Genomic DNA, 15,239 nt, shown 5'->3' with positions numbered 1-15,239 from the left:
TTGCAAACTCAAAGGGTTTTGAGAAGTGGGGACTTTGTCGCTGAACAAGGCAGACCAGGGTGGTGCGATGGCTCAGGCCTCAGTTTGTGGTGATTTGGCCAATCTGTCAGGCAAGTGCTTGGGCAATATCCGTAGCATCTGTGCCTCTGGGCAAGTGAAAGAAAGAAATAACAAAGTTTTCTACCCTCGATTGTTATCCAGCTTATAAAATAAGTGTATTTTGAGTGAGAATGGCGTTGCCTCGCCACTGTTGGATAGCCCGCCGCCACTCATTACCTTACTTTACTATGAAGAATGTCCCCTGGGTTGAGGTAGCAGAGAGCTGATAGAAAGGAGGACTTTCATTTTTGAAGTCCCTTTCATGCCTTCAAGGCATTGCAAAGCTCTTTACAGCCAGTGAAGTGCTTTTGAATTGTAGTCGCTGTTGTAATGTAGGAAACGCATCACCCAATGTGTGCACAGGAAGCTTCGGCAAACAACAATAACCATGACCAGATAATCCTCTTTTGGTATTGGTACTTCCAGAGCTATTGAGCTGCCTTTGGCCAGTGCCCGTAGGGTTCAGCATGTATAGATTTATTTTCTCTGATTCATATTTCCCAATAGATTCCTTTCTCAAGATCAGTATCCATTATGTAATGTGCAATTACTTGACAACCCAAACGTAAACCTTCTAAATGCTGACGAAAGGGATGCGCAATTAATTATTCAACTACTTTTAGTCTTTGTGAGTATGAGATTAAAGTTTTCTCACTACTTTCCCTGGTTCTTGGTAATGCTAAGCTTGTCCCAGCCATGCAACAATTCCTTTACATTCAGCAGTAGATCACAGCAGATCAGTGCAAACTATTATTGTTTACAGAAAGGTCCGAGTGCATTCCTACCTTACCTAGCATAGCATATTCAACTTAGTAATACAGGACTTAGTAATTATACACTGTCCAGCTTGCTCACTCAACATTGCAAGACACTGTTAATAACATTTAAATTTAATACGAATCAAATTAAATATTGAGTTAGTGGAAACAAGTATTCCCCGATGTCTTTTTATATTTCTAGTATATTTCTGTTTCAAAGATGAAGTGGCTGATGAAGATATACTCTGATGGCTGACTGTTGCAAATGTGATTCATGACTATGTTGACAATACTAGTCTGGTTACAGTTAAATACCCGTGAGTTATTGCACATTGAATGCTCCAGTGATCAAAACACTCACACAATTAGCTGGAAAAAAATAATCGCTTCAGGAAAGAATTCAAGTGTAGTTGATTAACTCCCCACATTTGCTGAAAGGGTTTCGCCATTATGTTAGTGTGTTGACACACACAGTGATGTCATCAGTGTGTGATTATGGCCATGAAAAACTAATCACATTACCAGACTTGGCTGAGTTGATAACACTCTTGCTCTTGAGTCTGACGGTCAGGGGGTCCAGTATCACCCCAAAGACTGGAACATAAAATCTAGGGCAACATTCCACTTCAGATGAGACATTAAATTGAGGCCCCGTCTGCTCCGTTCCAGGTGGACAGCACTATTTCTTGACCAACATTTATTCCTCAACCGACATCACTAAAAACAGATTATCTGGTCATTGTCACATTGCTGTTTGTGGGACCTTGCTGAGGGCAAATTGGCCACCGTGTCCCCTACATTACAAGAGTGCAAATGTACTCCATTAGCAATAAAGTGCTTTGGAATGTCCTGAGGTCACAAAAGGCACTATAAATGCAAGTTGTTTCATTCTTCTTTCTGTTATACATCAGCACAGTATTCTTGCCATGGAAAAGCGCTTTGGAATAGCTCATGCTGAAACAGATCTCAGTGCATCTTCTGCACCTATTTGGTCAATGGCAATTTAACCTTCCACATTAGTCCGAGTAAACAAGATTGCACTGCACAGGGCAGCAGACCATTGTCATCAACCTTGATCTCTCCCCATGATGCAATATTCTTTCTAACATTACTGGGAATTTGTCTGTTCCACCATGCTGATGGAGAAGCAATATGCACATAAACTGTGGCCCGTGATTTGCGATCAGTGACAAAGCAAAGGCGCTTGCCGCTGGCCCCGAAGAAAGCTGCCCAGAGAGATCTCACGATCTCTGTGGCGAGAAGTTTGCCTTTTTCGATGTTCAATTGATGGCAGCGCTCTGTTAAGGGGATTCCCAGCGTAGGGCAGCAGTGACGTCAACAAGCTGTCTTATAAGATCATCACTAATAAAAACAATAAGGAATTTAGAAGAAACGTCTTTGTGTAGAGAGCAGTTAGAATGTGGAACTTACCACCACATGGAGTAGTTGAGGCAAACAGCATAGAAGCATTTAAAGGCAAGTTCACTTTTTAAAAATTCATTCATGGGATACGGGTGTCACTGGCAAGGCTGGTGTCATGTATTCAACTGTCATTGTAACCCATGTATAAGCTGATATAAGTTGTATACCTTGAGAACACTGACCACAGGGGGCGAACTTGAGGGAGACACTCCTAACCTGCACTTTCCGGTATAAAAGGGGAAGCTCCACCCACCGTCTGTCTCTTGAGGTATTGGTAATAAAGGTAACTGGTCACAGAGTGATCTTTTCTCAAGTATGGGCCTCGTGTGCATTTATACTGTATAGTAAGGACATATTATTGGCGACGAGAAACTGGGATTTAAACCACGCGAGCATGGCCACTAGCAGCACAGAAGAGAGGTACTGTGTTTGTGATGATTGGGACGACTTTATTGAGGGACTACAGCAAAGTTTTGTCACCAAGGAATGGTTGGGACAGGATTCGGCTGACAAACGCAGGGCTCATCTCCTGACGGTTTGTGGATCCAGAATGTACTCCCTGATGAAGGACCTTCTAGTGCCAGAGAAGCCGGTGGACAAGCTATTTGAAGAGCTCAGTAAGTTGATCGGGGAACACCTTAAACCGGTGAGCAGCATGCACATGGCGAGACACCGGTTTTACACGCACCGGCGGCAAGAAGGGCAAAGCGTTCCGGACTTCGTGGCAGATCTCAGGCGATTGGCGAGCCGATGTAAGTTCCCAGATGCATGCAGAGCGGAGATGCTGCGAGACTTTTTTATTGAGGGCATCGGGCACGCTGGGGTTTTCAGGAAACTGATTGAGACCAAAGACTTGACCTTGGAAGCAGCGGCTATGATAACCGAGATAATTATCTCAGGGGAGGAAGAGACCAGAATGATTCATGGCAAAAACCTTGGCTCAAATGCAGCAAACAACCAGGGAGTCAACATTGTTAACGCGGCATACAGTTCTTTAGGCAGACAAGGGCAATCGGACATTCCCCAGCTTGCAGTCGAACCCAAAGGGAGAATTCAACAGAGACAATGGCTAGCTGAACGGCGATTCATGCCATCGCAATGGACAATGCAGCCAGTAATTGGGCTATCAACACCTGTTAATGATGTGCTTAAGGGCAGTCACAGAGACAGTCAGAGACGAGCGACTGGTAATGGACCTTTTGTTTCCAACAACGGTGCCTCCAGCTCATGCTGGAGGTGTGGAGGCAAATACCCAGCCAGAGCTTGCAGGTACCAGCAATGTACCTGCAGAAACTGCAAAGTCAGCGGTCACTTGGAGCATATTTGCTGGTAGCCTGCAGCCAGGTTGATGTACGAGGAGGACAGGCCCGATGTAAGCCCTACGAGGCCAAATGAATACTGGGGGAAATCGCTGGAAGCTGAAGTTCAGTGAGTTCATGTGGAGCACATATACAGTTCATATACCAGGATGCCACTGATAATAATGGCATTGCAGTATTAATGGAGCTAGACATGGGGGCCAGCCAGTCCATGATGAGTATCAAACAGTTTGAAAGGTTGTGGGTGTCCAAGGCCAGGAGGCCAAAATTATTGCTGATTGATGCATAGTTACGGGCATATTAAAAGGAGATCAGTCCGGTGCTAGGCAGCGCCACGGTAGTCGTGACCCACAAATATTCGGAGAACAGGTTGCCACTCTGGATTGTTCTGGGAGACAGTCCCGCACTACTGGGGAGGAGTTGGCTTGCTGTCATGAATTGGAAATGAGGCGATGTCAATGCAATTTCTACTGTGGAGCGAGTATGATGCTCACAGGTCCTGGACAAATTTGACTCATTATTTCAACCCGGCATCAGCACTTCCATGGGGACCAAGGTAGTGATTCACATAAACCCGGACACCAGGCCAGTACACCACAAGGCCAGAGTGGTGCCGTACGTGATGCGGGAAAAGATAGAACGCGAATTGAACCGCCTGCTGATGGAAAGCATCATCTCGCCAGTCGAATTCAGTGACTGGACGAGCCCAATTGTGCCGGTGCTCAAGGCGGATGGGTCGGTCAGGATATGTGGCGATTACAAGGCCACCATCAATCGGGTGTCACTCCAAGACCAGTACCTGCTACCGAGAGTGGAGGACCTCTTTGCGATGCTATCCAGTGGCAAACTTTTTTCAAAATTGGACCTGACCTCAGCTTACATGACCCAGGAGCTGGCGAATGAGTCGAAGAAGCTGACCACCATCACGACACACAAGGGGTTGTTTGAGTATAACAGATGTCCGTTCGGGATTTGTTCGGCCGCCGCGATCTTTCAGCGAAATATGGAAAGCCTCAAGTCGATTCCAAGGACGGTGGTTTTTCAAGACGACATCCTCATCACGGGTTGCAATTCTGAAGAACACCTCCATAATGTGGAGGAGGTGCTACGCAGACTGGACCAGGTAGGGCTGCGACTGAAAAAGGCGAAGTGCATCTTCTTAGCTCCAGAGGTAGAATTACTTGGGAGGAGGGTAGCAACAGACGGGGTCAGACCTACTGCGTCCAAAACGGAAGTGATCCAGAGAGCACACAGACCCCATAACACGACGGAGCTGCATTCATTCCTCGGGCTCCTGAACTATTTTGGCAACTTTCTTCCCAAATTGAGCATGCTGTTAGAGCCGCTACACATGCTCCTACGCAAAGATCGCGATTGGGTCTGGGTGACAGCCAGGAAAGGGCTTTTGATAAAGCACGAAATTTGTTATGCTCCAACAAACTGTTAACGTTATATGACCCGTGTAAGAAACTAGTTTTAACGTGTGATGTGTCATCCTATAGGGTTGGGTGTGTGTTGCAGCATGTGAATGCCAATGGTCAGTTACAGCCGGTAGCTTATGCCTCCAGAAGTCTGTCCCAGGCAGAAAGGCGCTACGGGATGGAAGAAAAGGAAGCACTAGCATGTTTATATGCAGTAAAGAAAATGCACCAGTACCTGTTGGCAGGAAATTTGAGCTGGAGACAGATTACAATCCCCTAACGTCCCTTTTGGCCGACAACAAGGCCATAAATGTGAATGCATCGGCATGCATACAGAGGTGGGCACTTACGTTAGCCGCCTATGACTACACAATTCAGCACAGACTGGGCGCTGAAAACTGCGCCGATTCACTCAGCAGGCTACCACTAGCCACCACTGAGGGGGCAGCTGAGCATGATGCTGAGATGGTCATGGCTGTTGAAGCTTTCGAAAGTGAAGGCTCACCTGTGACAGCCCGTCAGATTAAAGTCAGGACAAATAAAGACCCGCTACTGTCTTTAGTTAAGAAACGTATCCTGAATGGGGACTGGGCAGCCACATACGGGGCATGCCCTGAGGAGTTTAAACTGTTTCATAGGCGCAAGGATAAACTCTCGAGTCAGGCTGATTGCCTACTGTGGGGAAACCGAGTAGTCATGCCCCACAAGGGCAGAGAGGTGTTTATCAGAGAACTTCACAATGAGCACCCGGGCATTGTCATTGACTCTGGATCAGTTCCTATGGAGTGGAGGGTAGCCAATGTAACCCCACTTTTTAAAAAAGGAGGGAGAGAGAAAACAGGGAATTATAGACCGGTCAGCCTGACATCGGTAGTGGGTAAAATGATGGAATCAATTATTAAGGATGTCATAGCAGTGCATTTGGAAAGAGGTGATATGAAAGGTCCAAGTCAGCATGGATTTGTGAAAGGGAAATCATGCTTGACAAATCTTCTGGAATTTTTTGAGGATGTTTCCAGTAGAGTGGACAAGGGAGAACCAGTTGATGTGGTATATTTGGACTTTCAGAAGGCTTTCGACAAGGTCCCACACAAGAGATTAATGTGCAAAGTTAAAGCACATGGGATTGGGGGTAGTGTGCTGACTTGGATTGAGAACTGGTTGTCAGACAGGAAGCAAAGAGTAGGAGTAAATGGGGACTTTTCAGAATGGCAGGCAGTGACTAGTGGGGTACCGCAAGGTTCTATGCTGGGGCCCCAGCTGTTTACACTATACATTAATAATTTAGACGAGGGGATTAAATGTAGTATCTCCAAATTTGCGGATGACACTAAGTTGGGTGGCAGTGTGAGCTGCGAGGAGGATGCTATGAGGCTGCAGAGCGACTTGGATAGGTTAGGTGAGTGGGCAAATGCATGGCAGATGAAGTATAATGTGGATAAATGTGAGGTTATCCACTTTGGTGGTAAAACCAGAGAGACAGACTATTATCTGAATGGTGACAGATTAGGAAAAGGGGAGGTGCAAAGAGACCTGGGTGTCATGGTACATCAGTCATTGAAGGTTGGCATGCAGGTACAGCAGGCGGTTAAGAAAGCAAATGGCATGTTGGCCTTCATAGCGAGGGGATTTGAGTACAGGGGCAGGGAGGTGTTGCTACAGTTGGACAGGGCCTTGGTGAGGCCACACCTGGAGTATTGTGTACAGTTTTGGTCTCCTAACCTGAGGAAGGACATTCTTGCTATTGAGGGAGTGCAGCGAAGGTTCACCAGACTGATTCCCGGGATGGCGGGACTGACCTATCAAGAAAGACTGGATCAACTGGGCTTGTATTCACTGGAGTTCGGAAGAATGAGAGGGGACCTCATAGAAACGTTTAAAATTCTTACGGGGTTAGACAGGTTAGATGCAGGAAGAATGTTCCCAATGTTGGGGAAGTCCAGAACCAGGGGTCACAGTCTAAGGATAAGGGGTAAGCCATTTAGGACCGAGATGAGGAGGAATTTCTTCACCCAGAGAGCGGTGAACCTGTGGAATTCTCTACCACAGAAAGTTGTTGAGGCCAATTCACTAAATATATTCAAAAAGGAGTTAGATGAAGTCCTTACTACTAGGGGGATCAAGGGGTATGGTGAGAAAGCAGGAATGGGGTACTGAAGTTGCATGTTCAGTCATGAACTCATTGAATGGCGGTGCAGGCTAGAAGGGCCGAATGGCCTACTCCTGCACCTATTTTCTATGTTTCTATGTTTCTATGTTTCTATGATGAAGGCATTTGCCAGGTCACACGTTTGGTGGCCAAGGATAGATGCAGACCTGGAACTTTGTGTTCGTAGGTGCAACACGTGTGCTCAGCTGGGCAACGCACCCAGGGAAGTCCTCCTTAACCCCTGGTCCTGGCCCGCCAAGCCATGGTCACGCATCCATGTGGACTACGCAGGTCCTTTCATGGGAAAAATGTTTTTGGTTGTAGTTGACGCCTACTCCAAATGGATCGAGTGTGCCATTTTAAATTCAAGCACATCCTCTGCCACGGTAGAAAGTCGATGGGCAATGTTCGCCGCCCACGGTCTACCGGATGTCTTGGTCAGCGACAATGGCCCGTGCTTCACAAGCACTGAATTCCAGGACTTCATGGCAGGAAATGGAATCAATCATGTCAGAACAGCACCGTTCAAGCCGGCCTCAAACAGCCAGGCGTAACGAGCAGTGCAGATAATCAAACGGGGATGCTCAGAATCCAAGGGGGTTCCCTACAAAGCCGCTTATTACGACTCCTGTTGGCCAATAGATCCCGACCACACTCACTCACAGGGGTTCCACCCGCAGAGCTGCTAATGAAAAGGACGTTAAAAACCAGGTTATCCCTTATACACCCTACTATGAAAAAAATTGTTGAGGGCAGGCGTCAGTCACAATATGACTACCATGACAGGAATGCGAGAGCGCGATGTATTGATGTCAATGACCGTGTTTTTGATTCAATTACGCTGCAGGGCCCAAATGACTTGTAGGCACTGTGATTGCCAAAGAGGGGAATAGGGTTTTGGTAGTTAAACTTACCAATGGACAAATCTGCCGCAAACACGTGGATCAAACAAAAAGGAGGTTCAGCAACCCCATAGAGGAAGCAGAGGAAGAACACGACATCGAGTTTACTCCACCACAGGTGACCGAACATCAGAACCAAGTGGAGGAGAGCCCAGTCACTGTGGGCAGTCCGGACTGGCCTGAGGCACCGCAAACAGCAGACACTCAGGCCAGCGCCCAACAACCGGAGCCCCAACTCAGGCGCTCTACAAGGGAGCGTAAACCATCAGAGAGACTTAATCTGTGATCCCAATAAGACTTTGGGGGGTAGGTGATGTAATGTATTCAACTGTCATTGTAACCCATGTATAAGCTGACCTAAGTTGTACACCTTGAGAACACTGACCACAGGGGGCGAACTTGTGGGAGACACTCCTAATCTGGACTTGCCGGTATAAAAGGGGAAGCTCCACCCACCGTCTGTCTCTTGAGGTCTTGGTAATAAAGGTAACTGGTCACAGAGTGACCTTTTCTCAAGTATGGGCCTCGTGTGCTTTTGTACTGTATAGTAAGGACATATTAGCTGGCATATATTGCCCATTCCTAATTGCTTTCTTGAATCGCTGTAGTCCGTGTGGTGAAGGTATTCCCATAGTGACTTTGACGTAGCAGTTTGGTACAACCGAGTGACTTGCTACGCCATTTCAGAGGACAGATAAGAGTCAAAAAAAAGTTTCTAAAACATTTAATTACATTAAATTTCAATGAACTTTAAATATGTGAGCTGTTTATTTTATTTATTGTGTTGTGTTTCTTGTTTTTGGGGGGTATTTTCATTGATAGTAATGAGGAGAAATTTCTTTTCTCAGAGAGTTGTAAATCTGTGGAATTCGCTGCCTCAGAGAACTGTGGAAGCTGGGATATTGAATAAATTTAAGACAGAAATAGACAGTTTTTTAAATAATAAGGGGATAAGGGGTTATGGGGAGAGGGCGGGGAAGTGGAGCTGGAGTTATTATCTGAATGACGGCAGATTAGGAAAGGGGGAGGTGCAACGAGACCTGGGTGTCATGGTTCATCAGTCATTGAAAGTTGGCATGCAGGTACAGCAGGCGGTGAAGAAGGCAAATGGTATGTTGGCCTTCATAGCTAGGGGATTTGAGTATAGGAGCAGGGAGGTCTTACTGCAGTTGTACAGGGCCTTGGTGAGGCCTCACCTGGAATACTGTGTTCAGTTTTGGTCTCCTAATCTGAGGAAGGACGTTCTTGCAATTGAGGGAGTGCAGCGAAGGTTCACCAGACTGATTCCCGGGATGGCGGGACTCACATATGAGGAGAGACTGGATCAACTGGGCTTTTATACATTGGAGTTTAGAAGGATGAGAGGGGATCTCATAGAAACTTAAGATTCTGACGGGACTGGACAGGTTAGATGCGGGAAGAATGTTCCCGATGATAGGGAAGTCCAGAACCAGGGGACACAGTCTTAGGATAAGGGGTAGGCCATTTAGGACTGAGATGAGGAGAAACTTCTTCACTCAGAGAGTTGTTAACCTGTGGAATTCCCTACCCCAGAGAGTTGTTGATGCCAGTTCATTGGATATATTCAAGAGGGAGTTAGATATGGCCCTTACGGCTAAAGGGATCAAGGGGTATGGAGAGAAAGCAGGAAAGGGATACTGAGGGAATGATCAGCCATGATCTTATTGAATGGTAGTGCAGGCTCGAGGGGCTGTATGGTCTACTCCTGTTCCTATTTCTTATGTTCTTATGTTCTTATGAACTTGTAGAAACAGAGCTCCATTATTATAATGAGAATACTAAATAGCGATTGGTGGTCCAAGCCCACTTGATTCCTGGATACGAATACGTACCTGGAGAGCATGTTCCTATGCGTTGCACAGCGAATGGAGGCCTCCGACCAGAATCCTACGTTCCCCCGGGACCATCAAGTATTTTCGTTAAAAGATTTCGGGTCAGAGGCATTTGTCCGAAGGAAGCCACCAGTCTGTTTTTAGTGATGTTGCTTGAGCGATAACTATTGACTTGGACACTCCTCTTCGAAATACCGCCGTGGGATTTTTATATCCATCGCTACAAGGTCACTTCCTTTTAAAGCTGAAAATCCCAAGTCTCTCCACTGTCTCCTCATAACTTAGCACTCTGATGTTAGTAATTAGCATTGTAACTCTTTGCGGAGCTTCACGCATGAATTAACCATGGGTACGGTAGCTAGTGGGTATGTTACTGGCCTTGTAATCCAGAGACCTGAACTAATAATCTGGAGGTGTGAGTTCAAATCTCTCCATGGCAATTTGTGAATTTAAAATCAGTTAATTAAATAGACCTGGAATAAAAAAATAGTATCAGTAATGGTGACTATGAAACTACAAGCTTGTTGTAAAAACCCATCTGGTTCACTAATGTCCTTTAGGGAAGGAAATCTGCCGTCCTTTCATGGTTTCGTTTATATATGACCCCAGACCCACGGCAATGTGCTTGACAATTAACTGGCCTCTGAAATGACCGAGCAAGCCACTCAGTTGCATCAAACCGCTACAAAAAATGCATAAGAATAAAACTAGATGTTCAATGAGGAGTGTAGATCACAGGAGCAGCACCAGGTGTATCTAAAAATGAGGTGCCAACCTGGTGAAGCTGCAACACAGGACTACATGCATGCTAAACAGCGGAAGCAGCATGCTATTGACAGAGCTAAGCGATCCCACAGCCAATGGATCAGATCAAAGCTCTGTAGACCTGTCACATCCAGTCGTGAATGGTGGTGGACAATTAAGCAATTAACGTGAGGAGGAAGCTCCATGAATATCCCCATCCTCAATGATGGCGGAGCCCAGCAAGCAAGTGCAAAAGACAAGGCTGAAGCATTTGCAAACATCTTCAGCCAGAAGTGCTGAGTGGATGATCCATATCGGCCTCCTCCTGCAGTTCCCATCATCATAGAAGCCAATCTTCAGCCAAATTGATTCAATCCATGCGATATCAAGAAATGACAGAGCGCCCTTTATCCAGCAAAGGCTATGGGCCCCGACTACATGCCGCCTGTTGTGCTGAAGACTTGTGCTCCAGAACTAGCCACACCTCTAGCCAAGCTGTTCCAGTACAGATACAACACTGGCATCTATCCAACAATGTGGAAAACTGCCTAGGTATGTCCTGTCCACAAAAAGCAGGACAAATCCAATCCGGCCAATTACCACACCATCAGTCCACTCTCAATCATCAGCAAAGTGATGGAAAGTATCGTCGACAATGCTATCAAGCGGCATTTACTCACCATTAACCTGCTCATCGATGCTCAGTTTCGATTCTGTCAAGGCCACTCTGCTCCAGACTTCTTACAGCCTTGGTCCAAACATAGACAAAGAGCTGAATTCCAGAGTTGAGGCGAGAGTGACTGCCCTTGACATCAAGGCAGCATTTGACCGAGTGTAGCATCAAGGAGCCCTAGTAAAACCAGTCAATAGGAATTGAGGGCAAAACTCTCCACTGGCTGGAGTAACACCGAAAACAAAGGAAGAAGGTTGTGGTTGTTGGAGACCAATCATCCCAGCCCCAGGGCATCGCTGCAGGAGTTCCTCAGGGCAGTGTCCTAGGCCCAACCATCTTCAGCTGCTTCATCAATCACCTTCCCTTCATCATAAGGTCAGAAGTGGGGATGTTTGCTGATGATTGCACAGTGTTCAATTCCATTCACAGTTCCTCAGATAATGAAGCAGTCTGTGCCCGTATACAGCAAGACCTGGACAACATCCAGGCTTGGGCTGATAAGTGGCAAGTAACATTTGCACTACACAAGTGCCAGGCAATGACCATCTCCAACAAGAGAAAGTCAAACCACCTCCCCTTGACATTCAATGGCATTATCATAGTCGAATCCCCCACAATCAACATTCATTGAGCAGAAACTGCATTGGACGAACCACATACACACTGTGGCTACAAGAGCAGGTCAGAGGCTGGGTATTCTGCAGTGAGTGACTCACCTCCTGACTCCCCAGAGCCTTTCTATAAGGCACAAGTCAGGAGTGTGATGGAATACTCTCCACTTGCCTGGATGAGTGCAGCTCCAACAACACTCAAGAAGCTCAACATCATCCAGGACAAAGCAGCCCGCTTGATCATCAACCTATCCGCCCCCTTAAACATTCACTCCCTCCACCACTGCACTGTGACTGCAGCATGCATGGTCTATAAGATGCATCGCAACATTTCATCACGGCATCTTCGCAAAACCACAACCTCTTCCACTTCGAAGGACAGCAGTCGCATGGTAACACCACCACCTCCAAGTTCCCCTGCAAGTTCTGACTTGGAAATATATTGTCGTTCCTTCATCGTCGCTCAGTCAAAATCCTGGAACTCCCTCCCTAACAGCACTGTGGGAGTACACGGTCTGCAGCGGTTCAAGAAGGCGGCTCACCACCACCTTCTCAAGGGCAATTAGGGATGGGCAATAAACGCTGGCCTTATCAGTGACGCCGACATCCCAGGAACGAATAAATAAAAAAAATATGAAAAAATCTCTCCCGTGCATCTTGGTGATCTGATCTGAACAGGTATGGTCTAAGTCTAAGGATAAATTTCGCTGGCATGTACTGTGCTACTAACTCTATTTGAATACACCCTGATTCAGGAGTCTGGCATATTGTATTACCATCAAAAATATGAGGACTAAATTTTAAGGCAGAAAATTTATGGCAGAAAATTTAGATTGGGTCATTTTTATTATAAATCGTAATATGGCTACATAACATCATGCGGTTTTGCAATAACAATAACTACATAGAATGACTTTGAATTTTACAGATCAGAAACAGGCATTCGGTGTTTATGATCCACTTGAGCCTCCTCTCACATTACTTCATCTCACCCTATCAACAAATCTTTGCATTCCTTTCTCCCTAATGTACCTACCTAGCTTCTCCTTAATTACTTAATTTACAACGGATATTTAGTATCAATGCAACTTTGAACCAGTATGCTAATTTATTGAGTCGACCAGTCACATGCATACCATCCTCAGTTAAACATTTTTGTAAAAGACTCAATAGTTTTGAAATTGTGCTGAGAGATTGGTATACAAGCATGCCAAGTATTGATGCGCTAATCTTCAAATAGCATAATTTCAAGTACAAGTATATTTTTTAATTGATGCATTTTCATAATTAAATTGTTTAGCTGCCTGTGAGTCCAATTTGAAGTGTAGCTCTTTTAATTAAAGCACAAATGTAGAATTGTTGGTGACAGGACCTACCCCAGCTGAAGGCAAGAGAGGAGAATAAGTAGACTCGTGACCCTTCTACACTGTGTGGCTCTCATCATCACTAAGGCAATTTTAACCAAAAACTAATTAATTGTATAACTGGTCAAATATATTTAGAATTGCATGCTTGAACTATCTCGGCGAATCCAATGAATTTTAGATCGTAATTAAATGACCCTTGGACTTCTGCTACTACTCTTTTCATATTTCAATGAATAGCTAATATATGTATTCCTGGTCAGTTGAATGTACGCCTGTAACAGGTTCAACTCTCTAGCAAGTTGCAAAATGGGCATTCATTATGTGCAAAGAATAAATAAGAGGCCTAATGCATCAACTGGAAATAACTAGGCACAAGAAGGTGCAATTTTCATCAACAGTGCAGTGTGTACATCGTAATACGACATAAGATTGTCAGTGTAATTTATTCATTCCACAGTGGGCGATTGCAAGAGTCTTATCAAAGTTTGATAATGGAGTGCCATGCATTTTTTATAATTCACTATGAGGTCTTTTTGATGGATCTGGTTGTAATTTATAAAATCCTATCACAGAACTGGTATGGCCAATTGGAGCTTATCGCACAGTGGGCCTCCCTGTTGGATGGCCGAGCTTTTGTCACAAAATGACAGAAACCATCAGTTAAGTATCAGCATTAATTTTTCAGAGGCATCGATGTAGTCGCAGGTATGCCATTCTGTTAAAATGTCATTTACAGTTATTAGGGACTAGACATTTCTAGAGCATGTCAGAATTAGACATAAGTAGGCTGAATTTGGCAATCTGGAGACACATATCCAATTTCATGTTCATTAATAATAGAAAACATTTTTGTCGAAGCCGCTGCAGATCTTCACCTTCTCTTTGATCTTAGCAAGTGCGCATAGCAAGTGATAATGTAACAATTGTGGATCACATCAGTGGCGGTAACCCATCTGGTCAAGGGGAGGAGAGTTGGTGGGGTGAGGGGAGGTGGATGTGATTAGCATATTTGTCACAGAGTTTATGCAGTTTGTTATTGAGGTACAACTTCCAGAATCTGGCTGTCCGCAAACCGGCAATTTTTGCGGCGGCCAAGATGGCGACATTGGGCGGCAAGGAACGAGGAAACCAGTAAAAACTGCAGCGCTGGGGGGCTAGAATCAGAGGGTCAGCGGGAATCGGCGGGCGGCGAGAAGCAGAGAGTCGGTGAACGGCGAGAAGCGCCAACAGCGAGGTCCGAAACCCGGAAAAATCCGAAAACCGGCACGATCTCAGTCCCGAGGTTTCCGGATTTCGGACGTTGTACCTGTACTATTAAAATAAACCTGCTACAACTAGCTACAAAAAAAAAACAAATTAGCCTGAAACGCATTGTCTTGCACTGACTGTTTTCAGGACTGAAGATCAAATTTGAACCCAAAGACAAACACAGGGGAGCAGCTGGCATTTGAAAAACCCGCAGAGGATGATTCTGTTCATAAACAGAGAGCGGACATTGGAAACTTGCGTTTTACCTCCCTTTGCCCCTGGTACCAGACCCGAGTATACCGAAGGCTTTAAGCGATGGCAGGAATCCTGCACTGCCATGGCAATAAAACCACAACCTCTTGCTCTTCGAGCACCACCACATATAGATATCGGTTGTGCACTATGCTGAGAAGGAAAGCCTTGCTTTCTCTCTGACTCTCAACAGCCTTTTAGAACAGAATGAGAGATAAAAAAATAAAACTGCAAGTGAAAACCTGAATTTGACAACGAGTCTGACATTATCAGCAAAGAAAAAAAAAAGGCCTCGCATTTCGGGGAGAAGTTTTTTTTAATTTCAAAATATACTTTATTCATATAAAAATTTGCACAATACATTGGAAAGCAGTTCAGTACATTTGGATGTGGTCAGCAATTCCATACAATACAGTTGGAT

The sequence above is a fragment of the Pristiophorus japonicus genome, chromosome 7, assembly GCF_044704955.1.
Source record: "Pristiophorus japonicus isolate sPriJap1 chromosome 7, sPriJap1.hap1, whole genome shotgun sequence".
NCBI lineage: Eukaryota > Metazoa > Chordata > Chondrichthyes > Pristiophoridae > Pristiophorus > Pristiophorus japonicus.
Note: the sequence above shows the minus strand (reverse complement) of the source record.